The 13312-nt window shown below is 50.7% G+C and overlaps 1 protein-coding gene across 2 annotated transcripts in view; it reads right to left on the reverse strand.

The window, feature by feature from the left end:
- ccdc87 (coiled-coil domain containing 87) overlaps positions 1–13312 on the reverse strand; it is a 71618-nt gene that overhangs the window by 7405 nt on the left and 50901 nt on the right. The window lies entirely within an intron of this gene.

Consider the following 13312-nt stretch of genomic DNA (forward strand, 5'->3'; position numbering starts at 1 on the left):
GCAGAGTGTGTTCCCTGCCTGCAGAGTGTGTTCCCTACCTGCAGAGTGTGTTCCCTACCTGCAGAGTGTGTTCCCTACATACAGAGTGTGTTCCCTACATACAGAGTGTGTTTTCTACCTGCAGAGTGTGTCTCATACCTACAGTGTGTGCCCTACCTGCAGAGTGTGTTCCCTACCTACAGAGTGTGTTCCCTGCCTACAGTGTGTTCCCTACCTGCAGAGTGTGTTCCCTACCTACAGAGTGTGTTTCCTACCTACAGAGTGTGTTCCCTACCTGCAGAGTGTGTTCCCTACCTGCAGAGTGTGTTCCCTGCCTGCATAGTGTGTTCCCTACCTACAGAGTGTGTTTCCTACCTGCAGCGTTTGTTCCCTACCTACAGTGTGTGCCCTACCTGCAGAGTGTGTTCCCTACCTGCAGAGTGCGTTCCCTGCCTACAGAGTGTGTTCCCTACCTGCAGAGTGTGTTCCCTACCTGCAGAGTGTGTTTCCTACCTGCAGAGTGTGTTTTCTTCCTACAGAGTGTGTTTCCTTCCTACAGAGTGTGTTCCCTACCTACAGAGTGTGTTCCCTACATACAGAGTGTGTTCCCTACCTGCAGAGTGTGTTCCCTACCTGCAGAGTGTGTTCCCTACCTACAGAGTGCGTTCCCTACCTGCAGAGTGTGTTCCCTACCTACAGAGTGTGTTTCCTTCCTACAGAGTGTGTTCCCTACCTACAGAGTGTGTTCCCTACATACAGAGTGTGTTCCCTACCTGCAGAGTGTGTTCCCTACCTGCAGAGTGTGTTCCCTACCTACAGAGTGTGTTTCCTACCTGCAGAGTGTGTTCCCTACCTGCAGAGTGCGTTCCCTACCTGCAGAGTGTGTTCCCTACCTACAGAGTGTGTTTCCTACCTACAGAGTGTGTTCCCTACATACAGAGTGTGTTCCCTACCTGCAGAGTGTGTTCCCTACCTGCAGAGTGTGTTCCCTACCTGCAGAGTGTGTTTCCTACCTACAGAGTGTGTTCCCTACATACAGAGTGTGTTCCCTACCTGCAGAGTGTGTTTCCTACCTGCAGTGTGTTTCCTACCTGCAGAGTGTGTTCCCTACCTACAGAGTGTGTTCCCTACCTGCAGAGTGTGTTTCCTACCTGCAGAGTGTGTTTCCTACCTGCAGAGGGTGTTCCCTACATACAGAGTGTGTTCCCTACCTGCAGAGTGTGTTCCCTACCTACAGAGTGTGTTCCCTACCTGCAGAGTGTGTTCCCTACCTGCAGAGTGTTTCCTACCTGCAGAGTGTGTTTCCTACCTGCAGTGTGTTTCATACCTGCAGAGTGTGTACCCTACCTGTAGAGTGTGTTTCCTACCTACAGAGTGTGTTCCCTACCTGCAGAGTGTGTTTCCTACCTGCAGAGTGTGTTTCATACCTGCAGGTGTGTTTCATACCTGCAGTGTGTTTCATACCTGCAGGGTGTGTTCCCTACCTGCAGTGTGTTCCCTACCTAGAGAGTGTGTTCCCTACCTGCAGAGTGTGTTTCATACCTGCAGAGTGTGTTTCATACCAGCAGAGTGTCTTTCCTACCTACAGAGTGTCTTTCCTACCTACAGAGTGTGTTTCCTTCCTACAGAGTGTGTTTCCTACCTGCAGAGAATGTTCCCTACTTACAGAGTGTGTTTCCTACCTGCAGAGTGTGTTCCCTACATACAGAGTGTGTTTCCTACCTGCAGAGTGTGTTCCCTACATACAGAGTGTGTTTCCTACCTGCAGAGTGTGTTCCCTACATACAGAGTGTGTTCCCTACATACAGAGTGTGTTTTCTACCTGCAGAGTGTGTCTCATACCTACAGTGTGTGCCCTACCTGCAGAGTGTGTTCCCTACCTACAGAGTGTGTTCCCTGCCTACAGTGTGTTCCCTACCTGCAGAGTGTGTTCCCTACCTACAGAGTGTGTTTCCTACCTACAGAGTGTGTTCCCTGCCTGCATAGTGTGTTCCCTACCTACAGAGTGTGTTTCCTACCTGCAGCGTTTGTTCCCTACCTACAGTGTGTGCCCTACCTGCAGAGTGTGTTCCCTACCTGCAGAGTGCGTTCCCTGCCTACAGAGTGTGTTCCCTACCTGCAGAGTGTGTTCCCTACATACAGAGTGTATTCCCTACCTACAGAGTGTGTACCCTACCTGCAGAGTGTGTTTCCTACCTGCAGAGTGTGTTTCCTTCCTACAGAGTGTGTTTCCTACCTGCAGAGTCTGTTCCCTACCTACAGAGTGTGTTCCCTGCCTACAGAGTGTGTTCCCTACCTACAGTGTGTTCCCTACCTGCAGAGTGTGTTTCCTACCTGCAGAGTGTGTTTCCTTCCTACAGAGTGTGTTCCCTACCTGCAGAGTGTGTTCCCTACCTGCAGAGTGTGTTCCCTACCTGCAGAGTGTGTTTCCTACCTGCAGAGTGTGTTTCCTTCCTACAGAGTGTGTTTCCTTCCTACAGAGTGTGTTTCCTACCTGCAGAGTGTGTTCCCTACCTGCAGAGTGCGTTCCCTGCCTACAGAGTGTGCCCTACCTGCAGAGTGTGTTCCCTACCTGCAGTGTGTTCCCTACCCGCAGAGTGTGTTCCCTACCTGCAGAGTGTGTATTCTACCTGCAGAGTGTGTTTCCCTACCAGCAGAGTGTCTTTCCCTGCCTACAGTGTGTTCCCTACCCACAGAGTGTGTTTCCCTACCTACAGAGTGTGTTTCCTACCTGCAGAGAATGTTTCCTACCTACAGAGTGTGTTCCCTACCTGCATAGTGTGTTCCCTACATACAGAGTGTGTTTCCTACCTGCAGCGCTTGTTCCCTACCTACAGTGTGTGTTTCCCTACCTGCAGAGTGTGTTCCCCTACATACAGAGTGCGTTCCCTGCCTACAGAGTGTGTTTTCCCTACCTGCAGAGTGTGTTCCCCTACAGTGGGCCTACAGAGTGTGTTCCCTACCTACAGAGTGTGTTCCCTGCCTACAGTGTGTTCCCTACCTGCAGAGTGTGTTCCCTACCTACAGAGTGTGTTTCCCTACCTACAGAGTGTGTTCCCTACCTGCATAGTGTGTTCCCTACCTACAGAGTGTGTTTCCTACCTGCAAGTCGTGTTCCCTACCTGCACAGTGTGTTCCCTACCTGCAGAGTGTGTTCCCTACCTACAGAGTGTGTTTCCCTCCTACAGAGTGTGTTCCCTACCTACAGAGTGTGTTTCCCTACCTGCAGAGTGTGTTCCCTACCTGCAGAGTGCGTTTCCTTCCTACAGAGTGTGTTCCCTACCTGCAGAGTGTGTTTCCCTACCTACAGAGTGTGTTTCCTACCTACAGAGTGTGTTCCCTACCTACAGAGTGTGTTTCCCTCCTACCGAGTGTGTTTCCTACCTGCAGCGTGTGTTCCCTACCTGCAGAGTGTGTTTCCTACCTGCAGAGTGTGTTCCCTACCTGCCGAGTGTGTTTCCTACCTGCAGAGTGTGTTCCCTACCTGCAGAGTGTGTTTCCTACCTGCAGAGTGTGTTTCCCTACCTGCAGAGTGTCTTTCCTACCTACAGAGTGTCTTTCCTACCTACAGAGTGTGTTCCCTACCTACAGAGTGTGTTTCCCTACCTGCAGAGTGTGTTTCCCTACCTGCAGAGTGTGTTTCCTACCTACAGAGTGTGTTCCCTACCTACAGAGTGTGTTTCCTACCTGCAGTGTGTGTTCCCTACCTACAGAGTGTGTTTCCTACCTACAGAGTGTGTTCCCTACATACAGAGTGTGTTCCCTACCTACAGAGTGTGTTCCCTACCTGCAGAGTGTGTTCCCTTTCTGCATAGTGTGTTCCCTACCTGCAGAGTGTGTTCCCTACCTGCAGAGTGTGTTTCCTACCTGCAGAGTGTGTTTCCCTACCTACAGAGTGTGTTCCCTACATACAGAGTGTGTTTCCTACCTGCAGAGTGTGTTCCCTACCTACAGAGTGTGTTCCCTACCTGCAGAGTGTGTTCCCTACCTACAGAGTGTGTTTCCTACCTACAGAGTGTGTTCCCTACATACAGAGTGTGTTCCCTACCTGCAGAGTGTGTTCCCTACCTGCAGAGTGTGTGCCCTACCTGCAGAGTGTGTTCCCTACCTACAGAGTGTGTTCCCTACATACAGAGTGTGTTCCCTACCTGCAGAGTGTGTTCCCTGCCTGCATAGTGTGTTCCCTACCTACAGAGTGTGTTCCCTACCTGCAGCGTTTGTTCCCTACCTACAGAGTGTGTTTCCTACCTGCACAGTGTGTTCCCTACCTGCAGAGTGTGTTCCCTACCTACAGAGTGTGTTTCCTACATACAGAGTGTGTTCCGTACCTACAGAGTGTGTTCCCTACCTGCAGAGTGTGTTCCCTGCCTGCATAGTGTGTTCCCCTACCTACAGCGTGTGTTCCCTACCTGCAGCGCTTGTTCCCTACCTACAGTGTGTTCCCTACCTGCAGAGTGCGTTCCCTACCTACAGAGTGTGTTTCCTTCCTACAGAGTGTGTTTCCTTCCTACAGAGTGTGTTTCCCTACCTACAGAGTGTGTTTCCCTACCTGCAGAGTGTGTTTCCTACATGCAGAGTGTGTTCCCTTCCTACATAGTGTGTTCCCTACCTGCAGAGTGTGTTCCCTACCTGCAGAGTGTGTTTCCTACCTGCAGAGTGTGTTCCCTACCTACAGAGTGTTCCCTACCTGCAGAGTGTGTTCCCTACCTGCAGAGTGTGTTTCCTACCTGCAGAGTGTGTTTCCTACCTGCAGAGTGTGTTCCCTACCTACAGAGTGTGTTCCCTACCTGCAGAGTGTGTTCCCTACCTGCAGAGTGTGTTTCCTACCTGCAGAGTGTGTTTCCTACCTGCAGGGGTGTTCCCCTACATACAGAGTGTGTTCCCTACCTGCAGAGTGTGTTCCCTACCTACAGAGTGTGTTCCCTACCTGCAGAGTGTGTTCCCTACCTGCAGAGTGTGTTATATACCTGCAGAGTGTGTTTCCTACCTGCAGTGTGTTTCCTACCTGCAGAGTGTGTTCCCTACCTGTAGAGTGTGTTTCCTACCTACAGAGTGTGTTCCCTACCTGCAGAGTGTGTTTCCTACCTGCAGAGTGTGTTTCATACCTGCAGATGTGTTTCATACCTGCAGAGTGTGTTTCATACCTGCAGAGTGTGTTCCCTACCTGCAGTGTGTTCCCCTACCTACAGAGTGTGTTCCCTACCTGCAGAGTGTGTTTCATACCTGCAGAGTGTGTTTCATACCTGCAGAGTGTCTTTCATACCTACAGAGTGTCTTTCCTACCTACAGAGTGTGTTTCCTTCCTACAGAGTGTGTTTCCTACCTGCAGAGTGTGTTCCCTACATACAGAGTGTGTTTCCTACCTGCAGAGTGTGTTCCCTACATACAGAGTGTGTTTCCTACCTGCAGAGTGTGTTCCCTACATACAGTGTGTTTCCTACCTGCAGAGTCTGTTCCCTACATACAGAGTGTGTTCCCTGCCTACAGTGTGTTCCCTACCCGCAGAGTGTGTTCCCTACCTACAGAGTGTGTTTCCTACCTACAGAGTGTGTTTCCTACCTACAGAGTGTGTTCCCTGCCTGCATAGTGTGTTCCCTACCTACAGAGTGTGTTTCCTACCTGCAGCGCTTGTTCCCTACCTACAGTGTGTGCCCTACCTGCAGAGTGTGTTCCCTACCTGCAGAGTGCGTTCCCTGCCTACAGAGTGTGTTCCCTACCTGCAGAGTGTGTTCCCTACATACAGAGTGTGTTCCCTACCTACAGAGTGTGTTCCATACCTGCAGAGTGTGTTTCCTACCTACAGAGTGTGTTCCCTGCCTACAGAGTGTGTTCCCTACCTACAGTGTGTTCCCTACCTGCAGAGTGTGTTTCCTACCTGCAGAGTGTGTTTCCTTCCTACAGAGTGTGTTCCCTACCTGCAGAGTGTGTTCCCTACCTGCAGAGTGTGTATCCTACCTGCAGAGTGTGTTTCCTTCCTACAGAGTGTGTTTCCTTCCTACAGAGTGTGTTTCCTACCTGCAGAGTGTGTTCCCTACCTGCAGAGTGCGTTCCCTGCCTACAGAGTGTCCCCTACCTGCAGAGTGTGTTCCCTACCTGCAGAGTGTGTTTCCTACCTGCAGAGTGTGTTTCCTTCCTACAGAGTGTGTTTCCTTCCTACCGAGTGTGTTTCCTACCTGCAGAGTGTGTTCCCTACCTGCAGAGTGTGTTCCCTACCTGCAGAGTGTGTTCCCTACCTGCCGAGTGTGTTTCCTACCTGCAGAGTGTGTTTCCTACCTGCAGAGTGTGTTTCCTACCTGCAGAGTGTGTTCCCTACCTACAGAGTGTGTTCCCTACCTGCAGAGTGTGTTTCCTACCTGCAGAGTGTGTTTCCTACCTACAGAGTGTGTTCCCTACCTGCAGAGTGTGTTTCCTACCTGCAGAGTGTGTTTCCTACCTGCAGAGTGTGTTACCTACATACAGAGTGTGTTCCCTACCTGCAGAGTGTGTTCCCTACCTACAGAGTGTGTTCCCTACCTGCAGAGTGTGTTCCCTTTCTGCATAGTGTGTTCCCTACCTACAGAGTGTGTTCCCTACCTGCAGAGTGTGTTTCCTACCTGCAGAGTGTGTTTCCTACCTACAGAGTGTGTTCCCTACATACAGCGTGTGTTTCCTACCTGCAGAGTGTGTTTCCTACCTACAGAGTGTGTTCCCTACCTGCAGAGTGTGTTCCCTACCTACAGAGTGTGTTTCCTACCTACAGAGTGTGTTCCCTACATACAGAGTGTGTTCCCTACCTGCAGAGTGTGTTCCCTACCTGCAGAGTGTGTGCCCTACCTGCAGAGTGTGTTTCCTACCTACAGAGTGTGTTCCCTACATACAGAGTGTGTTCCCTACCTGCAGAGTGTGTTCCCTGCCTGCATAGTGTGTTCCCTACCTACAGAGTGTGTTCCCTACCTGCAGCGTTTGTTCCCTACCTACAGTGTGTTTCCTACCTGCACAGTGTGTTCCCTACCTGCAGAGTGTGTTCCCTACCTACAGAGTGTGTTTCCTACATACAGAGTGTGTTCCGTACATACAGAGTGTGTTCCCTACCTGCAGAGTGTGTTCCCTGCCTGCATAGTGTGTTCCCTACCTACAGAGTGTGTTTCCTACCTGCAGCGCTTGTTCCCTACCTACAGTGTGTTCCCTACCTGCAGAGTGCGTTCCCTACCTACAGAGTGTGTTTCCTTCCTACAGAGTGTGTTTCCTTCCTACAGAGTGTGTTTCCTTCCTACAGAGTGTGTTCCCTACCTGCAGAGTGTGTTTCCTACATGCAGAGTGTGTTTCCTTCCTACATAGTGTGTTCCCTACCTGCAGAGTGTGTTCCCTACCTGCAGAGTGTGTTTCCTACCTGCAGAGTGTGTTCCCTACCTACAGAGTGTTCCCTACCTGCAGAGTGTGTTCCCTACCTGCAGAGTGTGTTTCCTACCTGCAGAGTGTGTTTCCTACCTGCAGAGTGTGTTCCCTACCTACAGAGTGTGTTCCCTACCTGCAGAGTGTGTTCCCTACCTGCAGAGTGTGTTTCCTACCTGCAGAGTGTGTTTCCTACCTGCAGGGGTGTTCCCTACATACAGAGTGTGTTCCCTACCTGCAGAGTGTGTTCCCTACCTACAGAGTGTGTTCCCTACCTGCAGAGTGTGTTCCCTACCTGCAGAGTGTGTTATATACCTGCAGAGTGTGTTTCCTACCTGCAGTGTGTTTCATACCTGCAGAGTGTGTTCCCTACCTGTAGAGTGTGTTTCCTACCTACAGAGTGTGTTCCCTACCTGCAGAGTGTGTTTCCTACCTGCAGAGTGTGTTTCATACCTGCAGATGTGTTTCATACCTGCAGAGTGTGTTTCATACCTGCAGAGTGTGTTCCCTACCTGCAGTGTGTTCCCTACCTACAGAGTGTGTTCCCTACCTGCAGAGTGTGTTTCATACCTGCAGAGTGTGTTTCATACCTGCAGAGTGTCTTTCCTACCTACAGAGTGTCTTTCCTACCTACAGAGTGTGTTTCCTTCCTACAGAGTGTGTTTCCTACCTGCAGAGTGTGTTCCCTACATACAGAGTGTGTTTCCTACCTGCAGAGTGTGTTCCCTACATACAGAGTGTGTTTCCTACCTGCAGAGTGTGTTCCCTACATACAGTGTGTTTCCTACCTGCAGAGTCTGTTCCCTACATACAGAGTGTGTTCCCTGCCTACAGTGTGTTCCCCTACCTGCAGAGTGTGTTCCCTACCTACAGAGTGTGTTTCCTACCTACAGAGTGTGTTCCCTGCCTGCATAGTGTGTTCCCTACCTACAGAGTGTGTTTCCTTCCTACAGAGTGTGTTTCCTACCTGCAGAGTGTGTTCCCTACATACAGAGTGTGTTTCCTACCTGCAGAGTGTGTTCCCTACATACAGAGTGTGTTTTCTCCCTGCAGAGTGTGTCTCATACCTACAGTGTGTGCCCTACCTGCAGAGTGTGTTCCCTACCTACAGAGTGTTTTCCCTGCCTACAGTGTGTTCCCTACCTGCAGAGTGTGTTCCCTACCTACAGAGTGTGTTTCCTACCTACAGAGTGTGTTCCCTGCCTGCATAGTGTGTTCCCTACCTACAGAGTGTGTTTCCTACCTGCAGCGTTTGTTCCCTACCTACAGTGTGTGCCCTACCTGCAGAGTGTGTTCCCTACCTGCAGAGTGCGTTCCCTGCCTACAGAGTGTGTTCCCTACCTGCAGAGTGTGTTCCATACATACAGAGTGTGTTCCCTACCTACAGAGTGTGTTCCCTACCTGCAGAGTGTGTTCCCTACCTGCAGAGTGTGTTTCCTACCTGCAGAGTGTGTTTCCTTCCTACAGAGTGTGTTTCCTTCCTACAGAGTGTGTTTCCTACCTGCAGAGTGTGTTCTCTACCTACAGAGTGTGTTCCCTGCCTACAGAGTGTGTTCCCTACCTGCAGAGTGCGTTCCCTGCCTACAGAGTGTGCCCTACCTGCAGAGTGTGTTTCCTTCATACAGAGTGTGTTTCCTTCCTGCAGAGTGTGTTTCCTACCTGCAGAGTGTGTTTCCTACCTGCAGGGTGTGTTTCCTACCTGCAGAGTGTGTTCCCTACCTACAGAGTGTGTTCCCTACCTGCAGAGTGTGTTCCCTACCTGCAGGGTGTGTTTCCTACCTGCAGAGTGTTTTTCCTACCTGCAGAGTGTGTTCCCTACATACAGAGTGTGTTCCCTACCTGCAGAGTGTGTTCCCTACCTACAGAGTGTGTTCCCTACCTGCAGAGTGTGTTCCCTGCCTGCATAGTGTGTTCCCTACCTACAGAGTGTGTTTCCTACCTGCAGCGTTTGTTCCCTACCTACAGAGTGTGCCCTACCTGCAGAGTGTGTTCCCTACCTGCAGAGTGTGTTCACTACCTGCAGAGTGTGTTTCCTACCTGCAGAGTGTGTTTCCTTCCTACAGAGTGTGTTTCCTTCCTACAGAGTGTGTTCCCTACCTACAGAGTGTGTTCCCTACCTGCAGAGTGCGTTCCCTGCCTACAGAGTGTGTTTCCTACCTACAGAGTGTGTTCCCTACCTGCAGAGTGTGTTTCCTACCTGCAGAGTGTGTTCCCTACCTGCAGAGTGTGTTCCCTACCTACAGAGTGTGTTCCCTACCTGCAGAGTGTGTTCCCTACCTACAGAGTGTGTTTCCTACCTACAGAGTGTGTTCCCTACCTGCAGAGTGTGTTTCCTACCTGTAGAGTCTGTTCCCTACCTGCAGAGTGTGTTTCCTACCTGCAGAGTGTGTTCCCTACCTACAGAGTGTTATCCCTACCTGCAGAGTGTGTTTCCTACCTACAGAGTGTGTTCCCTACATAGAGAGTGTGTTCCCTACCTGAAGAGTGTGTTCCCTGCCTGCATAGTGTGTTCCCTACCTACAGAGTGTGTTTCCTACCTGCAGGGTTTGTTCCCTACCTACAGTGTGTTCCCTACCTGCAGAGTGCGTTCCCTGCCTACAGAGTGTGTTCCCTACCTGCAGAGTGTGTTTCCTACCTGCAGAGTGTGTTTCCTTCCTACAGAGTGTGTTTCCTTCCTACAGAGTGTGTTTCCTACCTGCAGAGTGTGTTCCCTACCTACAGAGTGTGTTCCCTGCCTACAGAGTGTGTTCCCTGCCTACAGAGTGTGTTCCCTACCTGCAGAGTGTTTTTTCTACCTGCAGAGTGTGTTTCCTTCCTACAGAGTGTGTTCCCTACCTGCAGAGTGTGTTTCCTACCTGCAGAGTGTGTTTCCTTCCTACAGAGTGTGTTTCCTTCCTACAGAGTGTGTTTCCTTCCTACAGAGTGTGTTTCCTTCCTACAGAGTGTGTTCCCTACCTGCAGAGTGTGTTTCCTACCTGCAGAGTGTGTTTCCTTCCTACAGAGTGTGTTTCCTTCCTACAGAGTGTGTTTCCTACCTGCAGAGTGTGTTCCCTACCTGCAGAGTGTGTTCCCCTACCTGCAGAGTGTGTCCCTACATGCAGAGTGTGTTTCCCTACCTGCAGAGTGTGTTTCCTACCTGCAGAGTGTGTTTCCTTCCTACAGAGTGTGTTCCCTACCTGCAGAGTGTGTTTCCTACCTGCAGGGTTTGTTCCCTACCTACAGTGTGTTCCCCTACCTGCAGAGTGCGTTCCCTTTCTACAGTGTGTTCCCTACCTGCAGAGTGTGTTTCCTACCTGCAGAGTGTGTTTCCTTCAAACAGAGTGTGTTTCCTTCCTACAGAGTGTGTTTCCTACCTGCAGAGTGTGTTCCCTACCTACAGAGTGTGTTCCCTGCCTACAGAGTGTGTTCCCTGCCTACAGAGTGTGTTCCCTACCTGCAGAGTGTTTTTCCTACCTGCAGAGTGTGTTTCCTTCCTACAGAGTGTGTTCCCTACCTGCAGAGTGTGTTTCCTACCTGCAGAGTGTGTTTCCTTCCTACAGAGTGTGTTTCCTTCCTACAGAGTGTGTTTCCTTCCTACAGAGTGTGTTTCCTTCCTACAGAGTGTGTTCCCTACCTGCAGAGTGTGTTTCCTACCTGCAGAGTGTGTTTCCTTCCTACAGAGTGTGTTTCCTACCTACAGAGTGTGTTTCCTACCTGCAGAGTGTGTTCCCTACCTGCAGAGTGTGTTCCCCTACCTGCAGAGTGTGTCCCTACCTGCAGAGTGTGTTTCCTACCTGCAGAGTGTGTTTCCCTACCTGCAGAGTGTGTTTCCTTCCTACAGAGTGTGTTTCCTTCCTACAGAGTGTGTTTCCTTCCTACAGAGTGTGTTTCCTACCTGCAGAGTGTGTTCCCTACCTGCAGAGTGCGTTCCCTGCCTACAGAGTGTGTTTCCCTACCTACAGAGTGTGTTCCCTACCTGAAGAGTGTGTTTCCCTACCTGCAGAGTGTGTTTCCTACCTGCAGAGTGTGTTCCCTACCTGCAGAGTGTGTTCCCTGCCTACAGAGTGTGTTCCCTGCCTACAGAGTGTGTTCCCTACCTGCAGAGTGTTTTTCCTGCCTACAGAGTGTGTTTCCTACCTACAGAGTGTGTTTCCTACCTGCAGGGTTTGTTCCCTACCTACAGTGTGTTCCCTACCTGCAGAGTGCGTTCCCTGCCTACAGAGTGTGTTCCCTTCCTGCAGAGTGTGTTTCCTACCTGCAGAGTGTGTTTCCTTCCTACAGAGTGTGTTTCCTTCCTACAGAGTGTGTTTCCTACCTGCAGAGTGTGTTCCCTACCTACAGAGTGTGTTCCCTGCCTACAGAGTGTGTTCCCTGCCTACAGAGTGTGTTCCCTACCTGCAGAGTGTTTTTTCTACCTGCAGAGTGTGTTTCCTTCCTACAGAGTGTGTTCCCTACCTGCAGAGTGTGTTTCCTACCTGCAGAGTGTGTTTCCTTCCTACAGAGTGTGTTTCCTTCCTACAGAGTGTGTTTCCTTCCTACAGAGTGTGTTTCCTTCCTACAGAGTGTGTTCCCTACCTGCAGAGTGTGTTTCCTACCTGCAGAGTGTGTTTCCTTCCTACAGAGTGTGTTTCCTTCCTACAGAGTGTGTTTCCTACCTGCAGAGTGTGTTCCCTACCTGCAGAGTGTGTTCCCTACCTGCAGAGTGTGTCCCTACCTGCAGAGTGTGTTTCCTACCTGCAGAGTGTGTTTCCTACCTGCAGAGTGTGTTTCCTTCCTACAGAGTGTGTTTCCTTCCTACAGAGTGTTTTTCCTTCCTACAGAGTGTGTTTCCTACCTGCAGAGTGTGTCCCTACCTGCAGAGTGCGTTCCCTGCCTACAGAGTGTGTTTCCTACCTACAGAGTGTGTTCCCTACCTGCAGAGTGTGTTTCCTACCTGCAGAGTGTGTTCCCTACCTGCAGAGTGTGTTCCCTACCTACAGAGTGTGTTCCCTACCTACAGAGTGTGTTCCCTACCTGCAGAGTGTGTTTCCTACCTACAGAGTGTGTTCCCTACCTGCAGAGTGTGTTCCCCTACCTGCAGAGTGTGTTTCCTACCTGCAGAGTGTGTTTCCCTACCTGCAGAGTGTGTTCCCTACCTGCAGAGTGTGTTCCCTACCTGCAGAGTGTGTTTCCCTACCTGCAGAGTGTGTTCCCTACCTACAGAGTGTGTTCCCTACCTGCAGAGTGTGTTTCCTACCTACAGAGTGTGTTCCCTACATAGAGAGTGTGTTCCCTACCTGCAGAGTGTGTTCCCTGCCTGCATAGTGTGTTCCCTACCTACAGAGTGTGTTTCCTACCTGCAGGGTTTGTTCCCTACCTACAGTGTGTTCCCTACCTGCAGAGTGCGTTCCCTGCCTACAGAGTGTGTTCCCTACCTGCAGAGTGTGTTTCCTACCTGCAGAGTGTGTTTCCTTCCTACAGAGTGTGTTTCCTTCCTACAGAGTGTTTCCTACCTACAGAGTGTGTTCCCTACCTGCAGAGTGTGTTCCCTACCTGCAGGGTGTGTTTCCTACCTGCAGAGTGTTTTTCCTACCTGCAGAGTGTGTTCCCTACATACAGAGTGTGTTCCCTACCTGCAGAGTGTGTTCCCTACCTGCAGAGTGTGTTCCCTGCCTGCATAGTGTGTTCCCTACCTACAGAGTGTGTTTCCTACCTGCAGCGTTTGTTCCCTACCTACAGAGTGTGCCCTACCTGCAGAGTGTGTTCCCTACCTGCAGAGTGTGTTCACTACCTACAGAGTGTGTTCCCTACCTGCAGAGTGTGTTCCCTACCTACAGAGTGTGTTTCCTACCTACAGAGTGTGTTCCCTACCTGCAGAGTGTGTTTCCTACCTGTAGAGTCTGTTCCCTACCTGCAGAGTGTGTTTCCTACCTGCAGAGTGTGTTCCCTACCTACAGAGTGTTATCCCTACCTGCAGAGTGTGTTTCCTACCTACAGAGTGTGT

Source organism: Salmo salar, chromosome ssa07 (genome assembly GCF_905237065.1).
Source record: "Salmo salar chromosome ssa07, Ssal_v3.1, whole genome shotgun sequence".
Taxonomy (NCBI): domain Eukaryota; kingdom Metazoa; phylum Chordata; class Actinopteri; order Salmoniformes; family Salmonidae; genus Salmo; species Salmo salar.